Raw genomic sequence first — 16,086 nt, 5'->3', positions numbered from 1 at the left:
GGGTGGCGGTTTTTCAAATGGCATATTAAATTTGTGGTGTTGAATGACTTGACGAGTTTTCCTCCTCGCATTACCTCGACTTTGCAGGTGTTGCACACTGCTTTTCGAGTGTCTTCATTTGACACAGTGAAAAACGCCCACACCGCTGACATTTTTTCTCCTCTTCCGTTTAACATCCCACAATCCCGCGCTGCCTTTGCGTCACTGACGTGCCCAAACAAATACACATGGCCAAATCCCCCTCCCCCTCCTTCTCCCGACACAGCAACGGATATACATCGGTTGTGCATATCGGCCCAATTTTACTCATCGGACCGATGCCGATAAGTTAAAAAATGACGAACATCGACCGATACCGATATTAATGCCGATATATCGTGCATCCCTAGTTTCCGTAGAAATCACTCCACCGAAACTGCCTTGTTACGTGTTTCTAGTGACATTATGATGGCAGCTGATTCTGGCAACGACGCAGTCCTGGTTTTATTGGACCTCTCGTCAGCTTTTGACACGGTTGATTTTGGAATCATGACAAACAGACTCAAGACCTAGGGTTATCTGGTCTTGTCTTAAAATGGTTTGAATCCTATCTCTCTGAAAGATCTTTTAATGTGTCTGCAAACCAGATTTTCTCTGAAACAGCACCTCTGACCTGTGGGGTACCGCAAGGTTCGGTTCTGGGGCCAATTCTGTTCCTATTATACATCCTTCCTCTGGGCCAGATAATTAGTCAGTTCCAAGATGTTTCCTACCATTTATATGCAGATGACATCCAGTTGTATTGTTCCTTTAATGACTCTGAGTCGTTTAAACTGTCTTCCTTGATCAGCTGTCTGACTAGCATCAAACAGTGGTTAAGTACAAACTTCCTTCAACTTAATACAGACAAGACAGAGACCTTGATTATTGCCCCAGAAAATCGCGTCCCACTCATCAAGCACTTGGGTTCCTTAGGCTCGTCCAGTCAGCCGAGTCTTCAGAACCTGGGTGTAGTCTTTGACTCAGCTATGTGTCTTGAGCAGCACACTAACAAATTGATTGGGAACTGCTTCTTTCAACTGAGGAACATCTCTAAGTTGAGAACCTTGGTGTCAAAGCCAGAACTTGAGATGGTCATTCACGCTTTTATCTCTTCCTGCTTAGACTATTGTAACAGCCTGTTTACATGCCTGAGCCAAAAACAACTTCTTCGCCTCCAGGCTGTTCAGAACTCTGCTGCTAGACTTTTAACCCACCCCAGTAAAAATGCACACATCACACCAGTTTTAGCAGAACTCCATTGGCTCCCAGTCCATCTCAGGATTCAGTTTAAAATTTTAGTTCTTACTTTTAGAGCCTTAAATGGTCAAGGCCCTTCCCGCCAATATCCCCCCTATATATCTCTGAGTTGCTCAAATTTTATAAGCCAACGCGTTCCCTTAGATCCTCAAATCAATACCTGCTTGTCTGCCCCCACACTCACTTTAAATCCAGAGGTGACCAAGCCTTCCAAGCCGTAGCCCCCAGACTATGAAATGCTCTGCCACTGTCTATGCGCACTTTAAATTCTATTGAGTCTTTTAAAAAGGATCTAAAGACTCTGCTGTTTCTACAGGCTTTCAGTTAGGCATGGGTTTTTAGGGGCTTTTATGTCTTCTGTTTTGTATCTTTTTTATCCTTTAATGTACCTGTTTTTAACTGTGTGTCTTTGTTTTATACTATGTATTCTGCTGATTTTACTGTGAATCACTTTGTGAACCCTTTCTGTAAAAAGTGCTATCGAAATAAAATTTACTTACTTACTTAATGTAGATGTTAACTGACATTCATTTTAATGTAAAATCAACATTTTAACAGATCAATTTATGATGTATTATATGATGTAATAAATGATGGCATTGTTTTGTTGCTGTAACTGATGACCATGAAAGGAAGATTTCACTGATGTTATTTAGTATTAGTATTTTTATAGTTTTGTAACACAATTTTCTTATATGATGGAAATGTTGTAAAACAAACAAACAGTGCACAAATATTAAACACCAGAGTCACATATTTTGGTGGTAATGTCTTTTATTAATGCTTTAAATTCTGTCTCAGCTATGCTTTGAATTGAATTGAAAAACATTGTTTACATGTAGACAAAGTGAGCATTTAAAAAACTTGATTTCCTCACAGCAGAAACACACTTCAGATGTGTCCAACAACACAGAACAAGGTTGTGATGCACAGTTACAGTTTCAGTCCCACTGGGACCATCAACAATTAAACATAGGATCATGAAAAAAGTGTGTAAACGTAGGAACCTCCAATCCTCCAGCAGCCGGCGCCTCAACCACACCCCACTGCCACACCTGATTATATTTATTTTACATTATAAAGTTTTTAAGGGAAGATTTTTGTTTTCAGGAATATTTTGCTAAATATTGTCATTTTCCATAAGAAGAAATCAGCAGGAAAGACCAGGAATCTGGAGACTTGGATCACGACAGACGAGCTGTGTGGGGCCATTTTATATCAGAAATGTTCGGTGGACGACCAAACTTCAGCCCACTTTTCATCAGCATGGGGGCGAGTAGATAAAGACTGACTTTTAATTTTGGATGAACTTCTTATTGAACAAGCTGTATGTAACAGTATATATTAAACAATATCCACAGGTAGAGCTCCTGACAGCACGTGCTGATGTCCAACTTGTAGACGAGACTAATGACGCTCACTTCTGATCTGACGCTTCCCCTCGAGTGGCCACTCTTCCAGGATTCATTCCTTTTACCAGCGTCGTAACCTGTAAAATATATCAACATAAATGATGACAGATTGAGGGACAGCACAACCTGGTGTAATATGAACAATGAGAAGTGAACTTACAGTTCAGGACTGAATCTAGAAGTGTGGAGGATATCCTTTACTGCTCGTCCTCACGCACCAAAGTCTGAGATTAGATTTAAAGATCAGCACATGTGATATTAAGTTCTGCATGAGGCCATAAAACAGACAAAATCTAGCAGTTTATCAGACTCATCTTCCAGATCTATTGTGTCACTGAGAGCTGAAGCTTTTTCTATGGAGGATGATTTCACCAAGAATTACAATTAAACACAAAGTGGCACATAAACAATTGTTTTATTGCATTAGTCTGATATTATATTATACATGTATACTGCCACTGTTAACTGACATTCATTTTAATGTAAAATCAACATTTTAGCAGATGAATTTATGATGTAATATATGATGTAATAAATGATGGCATTGTTTTGTTGCTGTAACTGATGACCATGAACAGAAGAACATGTTGATTTCACTAATGTTATTGAGTATTTTTATAGTTTTGTAAAACAATCTTCTCATATGATGGAAATGTTGTAAAACAAACAAAAAGTGCACAAATATTAAACACCAGAGTCACATATTTCGGTGGTAATGTCTTTTATTAATGCTTTAATTTGAGACAGAAAGGAAATTGACAAATTGCATTTAAATTAGTTAGATGTAATTTGTAAATGGGAGGAACTCCTGAAATGGAAAATTTAAAAGAGACTAATAGAAATGGTTCAACATTTTGGGATATGTGCTTTTTCACCAGCAGTTGGTCATCTTAGTGTATAGAGTGGAAAGTGGCATTGTGGGTAATGACACTGCTGGACTCATTATGGACAGTACTGTTGTCCAGTATGGACAACAAATGATCCAAATCGATACAGCAGAACCAGAGATATCACCTTTTTTATTCCACACATTCTTCTTCCTTCTCAAAACCTGGTGCCTACATTACCCACAATGCAACTTAGCCACTGAGTGACATCACTGGAGGCAGTTTATCAGATTACATGCAGCTTCCTCTGAAGGCTTTATACTACTGTTTTTATTACATATGCAGTCGTCCTGTAAACACACTGTGTGTAAACACTCCCTGTGCTCTCTGACAGATTGTGGCGTTAGAGAAGAGGAAGGAGGACCCCACCACCACCCTCTGACCCACCCACCAACCGCCTCCCTTACTCGGGCAGGACGGAGTGCCTCCTCCTGGCTGCAGGGAGGACGAGTTTTACCGTGTTGGATTTTGAAGTCGGAGCGTCCTGAGCTGTTCAGAGGCACCAGCAGGGTTTTCTGAAGCTGAGGCCTTAATTAAACACTTCAGGACGATATTATGGAGGGCTATATTATAAGTAAATGTCTCAATACATTAATTATGATGCTGTCAAATGCACCAAAAATAATTAATAACTTGTCTACTGCTGCTTTAAAAATGAAAAATAAAATTATGAATAATTAAATAAATAAGTACAAATAAGTAAAAAAAATGAGTAAATTAATTCATACAAAAGTAAATGCATGCAGTAAATACCTACATTTATTTTGAGTATTATTTTCGTTCATGTATTGACATGATATTTATATGATATATTGTGTTTATTTTTAGTTTTGGCATCAGTCCTCCATATAATGAGGCAAACACGAAATATATCAAAAACACTAAAAAAACAACAGTAATAACGATAATTAAAAAGATTAAACTAGTTGGAAATGAATATAAAGATTTGATCCTGAACTGTCTTCATCTGTGTTGCATCAATCTGTTCTCATTTTTAATAATTAGTCATTTAAATAGTTATTGTGACGTGACGTGCTGTGGGACGTCGTCGTAGGTTGTGTGATTTTCATCTTAATGGATAAAACATGAAGATTTCTCTTCACATGATGTTGATTTTAGGGTGGATTTATTCTAATGAAATGTGTCTGTGTGACTCGGTCTGCAGACCAGTGGTGACAATAAACTGACTAAAAGACAATAAAGGTGTAAATAAACTGAGTCTCATAAGAATTGAACCATCAACCTCCGAGCAGTCATCTTTCAGCCTGAGCTGTCTGATCAGACAGGTGAACTCTGTCTCTCAGAGCTTTTCACTCTTTCTTTTGGACTTAAGCCTTCAAAATTCAATCCAGATCAGTTTCCTGAACCAGAGCGAAACTGTGGCGGAATTGTGGCTGGTGCCAGTGGGTCATCCAGCAGTGTCCATGCTCTGTGTGTGTGTGTGTGTGTGTGTGTGTGTGTGTGTGTGTGTGTGTGTGTGTGAAGCGTCGAGAGCAGACTGAATGTTATTCTGTGTTTTTCTGTTAGTAGAAACTTGCTGTGTGTGCAATCGGCTTCTCAGTTTTTTAAAGGGAAGTTAGTTTTCAGTTTGCATTATCACTTTGTGTGTTTGTAGAGGAAATCTTTGTTCGGGTAATATACCTGAAGCTTGAGTTGGGAGTTGTTTTTTTTTGTAATGTGTTTCTCCCCACAGTCCCTAGACCTCCCAGGGGACATAACACTGGATCTTTATTCTTTTATTCCCTCACATATTCTCAACACAAAGTATTGCTGCAGACAGAAAAAGTGTTAACCTTACGAACAGGGCTTGAGTAAAAGTCCTAAAGTATCTGATATTAAATGTACTTAAAGGATAACTACCGTTTTTTACAACTTGGACCTTATTTCTAGCATAAAATGTGATCATTTACTCACCCAGATAACTTTGGTGTCATTTGAAGTCGTTCGGACGAAATTAGATCCAGTGTAGCGCCGGTATACCCATATAATGCGAGTGACGGGGCACTGAAACACAGCCTCTATATAACGCATTATCTGCCACGAAACTAGTTCATTTCACCAAATTGTCATGATACGCTAGTGCTATTCCCCTCTGAGTCCGGGGTTGGCTGTTATCAACATCCGGGGTCAAACTAGCAGTAGCAGCTACAGGTAAACAAGCCGGGCTGTCGCAGGTGCGCGCGCAGCTCAGAGACGACATCTTCCAGGTCAGAGGTAGTAGGTCAACCTACAGACCCCGGATGTTGACAATAGACGAGCCCGGACTCAGAGGGGAATAGAACTAGCGTATCGTAACAAAATATTGGTGAAATTAACTAGTTTCGTGGCAGATAATGCTCATAAAGGCTGCGCTTCGGTGCCCCGTCACTCGCATTATATGGATATACGCGGCGCTACACTGGATCTAATTTCGACGCCAAATGACACCAAAGTTATCTGGGTGAGTAAATGATCGTATTTTATGCTAGAAATAAGGTCCAGATTGTAAAAAACGGTAGTTATCCTTTAAGTATCAAAAGTACAAGTTAAAGTAAATTATGCAAATTATTCTTTTTACTCTGAGTCGACCAATCATCAGCTTGGTTAATTATCAGGTCCAATATTCAGCATTTTTCTGTTTAAAGTCAGTGTTTTCTTTAAAAAAAATAAAAAAAATTAAATTGCAGATAACGTGACCTCTGCTGCTAGTTTGTTGGTTTGGACAGCAGGCGGCGCTGCTGCATCAACAATGAGCTGAGACTCTAACACAAGACAGATTGACAGTCACATAGGGAAACGAGCTGGACTCAAACCTGTGACATGGACACATCTTATAGTGGCACACTCAGATATTTACACAGTGTTTAAGGGGGAAACATGATTCTCTTGCATGCTTATGTTACTTTTCAGCGCAGCCATCAGGTGGCCTACATTCACCACTTTACCTTTTATGTGAAGGAGACTGTGACTGTTGCAGTGAACACACTTTAAATACCGAGTAGGCTGCACAACTAAACACACAACAGAGACATATTTTACACTCCACTACATTTGCTCAAGAGCTGAATTATATTTTGCAGACTTCAGACAATCAGATGATGAGTCATAAAATATGATCTTTTTTTTAACAAGTTAATTTCATTTGTTTTCTCGAGATCTCGAGTTATTATCTCGAAATAACAACTGCCGTTTTCCCGAGATAACGGGATAATTTTCTCGAGATCTTGAGAAAACAAAACGATAGTGTAATTCATTAAATCATTGCAGGAAACATCATTCAGTGTAGCAATGTCAGAGGAGCAGGAGCATATCGGTCACATATCTTTTCAATCAAGGCCTGACACAGGCTGAAATAGCATTATGCCTTGCTATTACAGATAATATACACATTAGTGTGCATAATCTTAAAAGATGGTTAGCAAGGCTTCAGCCATATCGGTGGCGCAATCTAAGTGAGCCTGATGTCGTCATTAACTCCACTTTCTTTCTGTTGCGGCCCACATCAGATTCAAGACCATGATGCTGGCCTTCAAGGCGAAACTGAAACTGCACCCATCTACCTCCAAACACTGGTCAGACTCAATAACTCGAGATCTCGAGAAAACAAATGAAATTAACTCGTTATCGCAGGAAAACGGAGGAAATAAAATGTATGAATGCATGGCCCTTTAGGGCTTCCGTAAAAAACAAAAAATGTGAAATGTAATTATATTGAGTAAATATTAGTTCCTGTTCCTGCAGGTGGCAGGTGACACGCATGCGCAGCTCCTCTCCCCGCTGTCTCTCGACTGACAACAAGAAGAAAAGATGAGAGAAAACTTCAACATTTCAAGCTTTGTGCTGACAGAAAGAAAGGAGGCTGATGTGAGTAAGCTGCTGTTTTATTCTATTAAAGCTGAGTTCAGTTTGACTCGGAGGAAAACTAATTAAGGACTGTATTCGTGACTCGCTCACTGGCAGGATGAGACAGTACTTAACCGGCAGCTGCAGCCAAGATGGCGGCCAAGCGGGCTGAAATAACCGTAGTAACATTAGCAGAGTACCAACAAACGCTGGTCGCTTCTTAGATAAACTTACGATTTTTGTAAAATATGAGCAGAATTGGAAGATAGTTAAAAAAATATAGTTAGATAGCATCAACGGAGTAAGCAACAGCTGCTGGTAGCAAGCTATTCTTGGCTGTAGATAGCTACCGTTAGCTAATTGGCTCAGTTAGCCGTTACTGCCTGGACTACGGATCACGAGGGGAGTCACTGCGGGCAAGGGGGCTCAGTTAAACCCGGCTCAACCACCTCCCAGTGAACACCAGACTGGGACCAGACACAACCTCTGAGACTGACAGAGGTCAGTGGGAAGACAGGGGAGACGGTATGGATTCGATTAGGACTATGACTCTGGGGACAAGAAGAAAACTCAAAGACATGTTACCCCAGGTTAGCACTTTTCTATTAGATATGATTAACCCCTCACTATTAACAGGCTATGTACCACAATCTTTCAAAGTAGCTGCAATCAAACCTCTCCTTAAAAAGCCCACGCTTGATCCGGAGGTTCTGGCTAACTATAGGCCAATTTCTAACCTTCCCTTTCTTTCTAAAATCTTGGAGAAGGTGGTAGCAGATCAATTAAATGATTTTTTACAGAATAATAGTCTATTTGAAATGTTTCAATCAGGTTTTCGTAGGCACCACAGTACAGAGTCTGCTCTGGTTAAGGTCACGAATGACCTTTTAATTGCATCAGATGAGGGATGTCTATCTGTACTTGTTCTGCTTGATCTTAGCGCGGCTTTCGATACCGTTGATCATCAAATTCTAATAGAGAGACTAGACACACTAATTGGTATCAAAGGTACTGCATTAAGCTAGTTTAGATCCTACCTATCTAACAGAACTCAGTTTGTACATGTTAACGATGAATCCTCTTTGTACACCAAAGTGAGCTATGGCGTTCCACAAGGATCAGTACTTGGTCCAATTCTATTCATTTTATATCTGCTTCCTCTTGGTAGCGTTATTGAAAAATATGACATTAATTTTCATTGTTATGCGGACGATGTTCAGTTATACTTATCCTTTAAACCTAACGAAACCAACAAAATTTCTAAACTTCAAGCTTGTCTGCAGGATATTAAAATATGGATGACTCGTAACTTTCTGCTGCTCAACTCAGATAAGACTGAAGTTATTGTACTGGGTCCTAAACATCTTAGAAAACATCTAGTCAATGATACTGTTATTTTAAATGACATCTCTTTAACTTCAGCCCTCACGGTCAGAAATCTTGGTGTTATTTTTGATCAGAATTTATCATTTGACTCTCACATTAAAGAAATCTCAAGAACTGCCTTTTTTCATCTGCGTAACATTTCCAAAATCAGATCCCTTCTATCTCTAAAGGACGCTGAAAAATTAATTCATGCATTTGTGACTTCACGACTTGACTACTGTAACTCTTTACTGTCGGGTTGTCCGAGTAAGTCACTAAGGACACTCCAATTAGTTCAAAACACTGCTGCCCGTGTCCTGACTGGGACGAGAAAAAGAGACCATATCTCGCCTGTCTTGGCTTCTCTACACTGGCTCCCAGTAACTGCTAGAATAGATTTTAAAGTTCTCCTCCTAACATATAAAGCACTACATGGTCAGGCACCCTCATATCTTGAGGACCTTATAGTTCCCTACCACCCAAATAAGACTCTGCGATCCCAAAATGCAGGCTTGCTGGTTGTGCCTAGAGTATTAAAAAGTAGTATGGGAGGCAGGGCTTTTTGCTATCGGGCCCCACTTCTCTGGAATCAACTCCCAATTCAAATTCGTGGGGTAGATACTCTCTCTATTTTCAAAAATCGACTTAAAACATTCCTTTTAAATAGAGCATATAATTAGGGATCTGAGTATGGTATCTTTTATCTTTTTATTTTTTTTCCTCAAATTGATTTGTTTTTAACTTGGCCTTATTTTATTCGTATGATTGTTTTTGTTTTATCACTGCTATTGTTTTGTTGTCACTGTGTATTTTTACTGCCTGACTGTTGATTAATACTGTTTTTAATTGTTTGATGATTTGTTTAAAGCACCTTGAGATGCATTTTATGTATGAAAGGCGCTATATAAATAAAATTATTATTATTATTATTATAAGACACGACAGGCGGGGACAGGAGAGACACGAAGCGGCAGAGGAGAGAGGACAAGTCGGGCATCAGTGGCGGGCGAAACAAAGTCTCTGTTTTGAGTGGACAGAGCAGAACATCATACTGAGGGACGTCCCTTTAACTAGACATAGACATGGCCGATCTTTGTAAATGTCACTTTTATTTAGCATCGCATTGGGTGATGAGTCTGCAGGCTTCACCATCGCCATTTTACACCCTCCTCCACTGCATCTTGTTTCACCTGTTTGTCTTCCTTGTCTTCATGTTGTTCTCCTTCCATGTGCTACATATTTACCTCAGTGCTTTCTGAAGTACAGAAGATGAGTGATTGTGTGGAGGAAGAGGAAGACAGAGCAGAGTCTCCAGTCTCCAGCTGTCTGTCTTTGAAGAGTGACCGGTCCAAAGAACCACCTCTGGTCTTCAGTAATGAACCTGGACCCTCAGACACACAGTCAGACACGCTGATCACCAAACTGTCAGTATCAGCAATTTATGTATTTAGAACTGCATTTTGACATGAAATAAATACAAACATGCTGGTGTTTCCAGAAGTCAGTACCACAGACAGAGAGAAGAGTCTCCAGTCTCCAGCTGTCTGTCTATGAAGAGTGACTGCTCCACAGATTTACCTCTGGTCTTCAGTAATGAACCTGGACCCTCAGACACACAGTAAGAAGACTGCCATGTTATTAATCACCAAACTGTCAGTATCAGCAATTTATGTATTTAGAACTGCATATTGACATGAAATAAATACAAAAGGGGGTTCCGATGACGTCATCACACCAAATCGCAGCCTAAACTAACAGCTCCCTCGAAGAAAGACTAATTTTGCCAAGTTAAACCGTCAAATTAAAAAACTGTGATAACACCTGAACTGGCAAGTGGGGCAAAAATGGGAAAAAAGGATGGAGGCAAAAAAACACGTGCGAACAAAGAAAACACAGAGAACAGCTCACCTGGGCAAGTACAATATGGCGAAGCTAACGCTAATGCTAGCGATAATCTAGACGATTCTGCAAGTATAATAAAAGTTCCGGAGGAGATACGGGACTTTCGCAAAGACACAAAGCAGCAACTGAACGATATTAAATCCCAGAGTGAAGCTCGCGTTAAAAATGTGGAACAGGTGCTAAACAAGATGATAAAAGTGATAAACCAACAAGAAAATAAACTAGAGAAGGCAAGTTCTGAAGAACTTGCAGTTGTGAATGCTCCCTGTTGAGAAGCTGAAGCCAAATGCACAATGCTGGCTGTGAAAACTTAATAATGTCAAGAATATATGAAATATGTTGAATATTTGAAGGTTTTTGAAAAACTGGGGAATGAATATTCACACTGTTTTAAGAGGGAAAATCATAGCAGTATCCTCATACAAGAAGAAAATGAGAAATAAAACAGAGGAATTACAAAACAAGCTGAAAGAATTGGAAGGAAAACAGAAATTGAGTTTGTCTCAGGATATATTGAGGGAAATTAGAAAAATTAGGAATGAAATTGATAATTTGACAACACATGAAATCAAGAAAAGCCAAATGTTTCTGAAACAGAGACACTATGAAAGTGGAACTAAGTCTATGAAAATATTGTGGAACCTAAAAAAAAAGGATAGCAGAAACTACAATTCATAAAATTAGGGATCCAAGGACAAAAGTTATCAAGAATAAAGTGAAATTCAGGAAGCCTTTGAAGTGTTTTACAAAACTCTATACTTAAGTCCCATGGGGAAACATAGCTCAAATCAACACTTTCTTAAATTCCCTGGATTTAACCCACTTTAAATGAGGAAGAAAACAGAACGCTGACATAACTGAAGGTGAACTAACAGCCGCAATTAGAAGGCTTAAATTAAGCAAGTCACCAGGATCAGATGGTTATATGGTAGAATGGTATAAGGAATTTAAGAATGAGTTACCACCTATTATACTCCCCACACTAAACTGGGCTTTAAAAGGCACAAACGCCTCCCCAAATATGACCAGCAGGTGCCGCTATTATCAATACAAAACCATTTTTGGCTAATAACTCCCACATAATATGGCACACATTGTTAAACCTTATATCTAAGTGTTCCCTGCATACAGCTGAATTGTCTGATGTAGGCCACGCCCACTTTCACGCCACAATTCCATTCGCAAATTCACTAAATGTCGCAAACCTCCTTTTTCCAACTCCTCCCAGGCAATTTCTCCCATTTGCACCAAACTTTGCACACAGCATCTGTAGACCCTCCTGACAAAAACTTACTAAAATAATTGTGATTGTCCAAACAGCGGCCAAAATATGAAACAACAATTTCCTGCACATTGTGGTCAGACAGACAGTCTTCCATGTCTTGATGAAATACAGTCCCATTAACACTACAGTTTTTTTCATTGTGTTCCATGACCCGATGATGGTTTGTGAAAAATTTGGTACAAATCGGACAATAGGGGGTGCTTTAATTGCTGAATGACCAAACAACAGCTTGACTGCCTTTACTTTTGATTCCTTGACGGAAGTTGTTGCATGATCAAGCCCCAACAGCCGCATGCTCCAACAGCACCATGCCACGACGCGCGTGGACTGCGAGGGCCCGTTCATCGCTGCTTGCAGCTTTAATTATTATTATTATTACACATACAGAACTTCAACTAATAATGCAATTAACCGTCTCAAACAATGAATGTTTATTGTGTGTTTTTGTTGGGTTCCACCCCGCTTTTCCGAAACCCTGCTGTTCCGAAAATAGACTTCCATTCATCGTAATGGCGTGGTTTCCCATTTTTTCTAAAGACCCCGCTATTCCGAAAAGGCTATTGTGGTACCCCTGACCCTAACCCCTAACTCTAACCATATTGGGAAGTAATTGGAAGTTGAAAGTCGGATTCGGAACAGCAGTGTGTCAGAGTGGGGTGTGTCGGGATGGAGGGGTTTCGCATTGGAGGTGTTTTGGAACGTCAGGCTGTTCCCTTTTTGTTGTTAGCTTGTTAGCTGAATGTTAGCTCGTTAGAAATGCTACTCTACACCTAGCCAACAGTGTCGCCACTCTACACCTAGCCAACAATGTCTCTACTTTACACCTAGCCAACAATGTCTCTACTCTACACCTAGCCAACAGTGTCGCCACTCTACACCTAGCCAACAATGTCAATACTTTACACCTAGTCAACAATGTCTCTACTTTACACCTAGCCAACAGTGTCGCCACTCTACACCTAGCCAACAATGTCAATACTTTACACCTAGTCAACAATGTCTCTACTTTACACCTAGCTAACAATGTCTCTACTCTACACCTAGCTAACTCTAGCTGTGTTCGAAATCATCCACTCATTCACTCACTCCCTATCCCCTACATCGTGTATATGATATAGTGCACTACATCATGTACACAATGTAGGGTACGACGAGAGGAGAATTCGGACACTACACGGGTAATTTTCTGAACGTGGTTACATCAGCAGATGTGCCAGATACTCATGTGACGTGAGTGGGCGCGCTGAGCATCATGTAAACAAACCTGACGGTATAAAGATGTGATTCTTCATGGCGAATGTGTTTCTTGGTCAATAAACTGTTGAAATATCAATTATGTGTGAGTTTGGTATTGTCAGCTACTGTTTTGTGTCCTCGTCATGAGCTGTAAATGCTCGGGGTTGTGCACAAGCTGTAACATACCTAGCGCATGCGAATTAACGTTAGTGGTCAGCAGCTATTTAGCTTGTAAGCTATCGGCTACTTTCTTACGGAAAAAGTTGTGTTCTTCTTCTCCTCTGACAAACCACGACAGCATTGCATTGGGGGATACATGAGCACAATGTAGTGTACATCGCTTGTTCACTCAATTTTGTGGTGCATTGTGGGTATTTTGTCGTCCACTACATAGTTGATGAAATCAGCCATGGAGAATTCGAACAACACTACAAAATGGCGAACACACTATATAGTGCACTACATCCGTGATAGGGGGCGATTTCGAACACAGCTCGCATTTCTACTCTACACCTATCTGACAAAGTTCTGACTTTTATGAATGGAGGCCGTAACACTCACACAGAAACATTATGAAAGCAGCTAATTCAACATCCTGCTGCACGACTGCTGACTCAGACGCCTGTTTTAATGTCTTTACAGCGGCTGCCTGTTTAAGTCCTTCTGTGAGTCACCAGCTTCATGCTGACGACTGTCAAATACAACAAGTGCAGAACAAAGTGAAGTGATGTCTCAGTTTTAATGTACAGAACAGAATCATTGATGACGAGGAAACGATCAATCTTTACAATCACTTTGAATCATTTTGTACAGTACAGTACAAGTTCACTGATGAATTTATTACAAGAAGCTGAAAGATTGATGTAACTGTGATCCTGTACAGACTCAACTGTTCAGCACTGACAATGTTTCAGGAGGAGACACCACGACTCACCACACAGACACACTGAGGAACCAGAACTGGACCAGGACCAGAACCCAAATCCAGGATAAAGAGGTTCGGTGAATGTGGTGTCGAAGGTGTGGAGGTGGATCAGTGAGTCAGAGGAGACTCTGTAGAAGGACAGAGTGCCAGCAGGACAGTCCACATACACTGCTACTCTACCAGAGGAGGAGGAAGAGGAGGAGGAGGAGATGTCTGATTGTCTCTCATTGTGCCAGACAGAGTAACGACCATCAAAGCACTCCAGCATCCAGGACTGATCATTATATCCAAACACATAGTCTGTACTGTCTCCTTTCCTTCTGATTCTTCTGTAACTCACTGATATAGAAACATCTTCTGTCCACTCGACCTCGTGGACCAGGGCCTGACAGGTTCAACAGTCGCACTCGTCTGCCTGAGGGACAGGGAGGTTGTCCTTGGCTGCTGGACCCTCTGACCGGCCGTCTCACAATCATCTGTCCCATCAACAACTCTGTTTGACTGCATATGAACAAATACACTGTTATTAGACTGAGGGGCTGTGTGTGTGTGTGTGTGTGTGTGTGTGGATCATCATCCTGATCAATAACTGGTGGGATGAGACGGGACAGATACCTTTATGAGGGAAATATTGATGACATCACGTGCATCGATCCTCCAGCAGCAGAAATCATATGTGTGTCTGAACATTAACAGGAGGAAGAGCTGATCAATGTCATCAACCTCCTGACACGTTTCCTTTGGGCACTTTATAACATATTGTTACAGTGACGTCACTGCGTTCATGGATCAATATCCCCCCCGCCCCCCCACCAGCTGTATCCAGTTTCAAGTTAACTTTCACTTTCACTGATCCTCGTCGTGACACTGCAGCTTCTTCTCTCCATCTAAAGGTAATTTAATGGACATTTTGAATGTTTTACACTTTAATGACTCGGTGAAATAAGAGTAGAAGTGGAGTTAGTTGGTCAGTATCTGAACACAGAGTGGTTGTCACTGTGTAGCTCCACTTACTGATGACTGAAGGCAGCTTTTCCTGGCTGAATCAGCCTGTGGAGGAGGCCGAGACGAGCCGCCGCTCTCCCGCTGTCTGACGCACTAAACGCGGCTGGAGAGCAGCTGTTCGCCTGGATGCGGGAGCTGGAGGTGCTGAGGGGGCTGCAGCACCCCCTAAAACGAGGCTGTAACATGGGCCGAATTTACAAGAAGCCCCGAATCATTAAGAATTTGTCATCGACAGCGTTTCAAACAGTTTATAAAGGTCCTCTTAACTCAACAACTCACAAAATGGAGCGATTTTTCAAGGGAGTCTGGGGACTTCCTCTCCCTCCTCCTCTCCCTGCTGCTGTTGACTGTAGCTGATGTGACTTATAATATGTTAGTGTTCAGGTTCTTGTTCATAATGATCAGATACATGTTGTCCTGGAGGTTCAAATGAGTCCAAACACATGAATGTGGCCCACCATTCACTATGACGTTATTATATAGACTGAGCCCTCAGCACCAGCTGCGACTGACTTCCTGGTGTGAGACACTCCACCAACAGTCAGAATCAGAATCAGAAGCAGATTTATTGCCAAGAGGGATTTTACACCGACGAGGAATTTTTCTTGGTGAATAAGGTGCATGCATTGAAGACAATAAACAATAAACAAACAAACAGTGACTATAATATATACAATATAAGTCTCTTCTTTATGTCACTTTGACCTTAAATGTGATCAATAATCAAACACATTTCCCTTGAATTCGTTTTTTAGTGTTTTCTGGAAGTTTTATCCAGACGAGCCGTCTTATTCTGGAAGGATCTGACTCCCTTTGAAAGTAACTAAGTACAATTATCCCAGTACTGTGCTGAAGCACTTGTACTCTACTTGAGTGTTTCTGCTACTTCACACTTGTACTGAGCTAAATCTAAATCAGCCCTCTGAGATATTGAACTTCTCTACATTTAGTTGTGAATATGAAAGAGCA

Source organism: Pagrus pagrus (assembly GCF_965226575.1).
Source record: "Pagrus pagrus genome assembly, chromosome: 16".
Lineage (NCBI taxonomy): Eukaryota > Metazoa > Chordata > Actinopteri > Spariformes > Sparidae > Pagrus > Pagrus pagrus.
The sequence above is the reverse complement of the archived record's forward strand: the minus strand, read 5'-3'. Positions refer to the sequence as shown.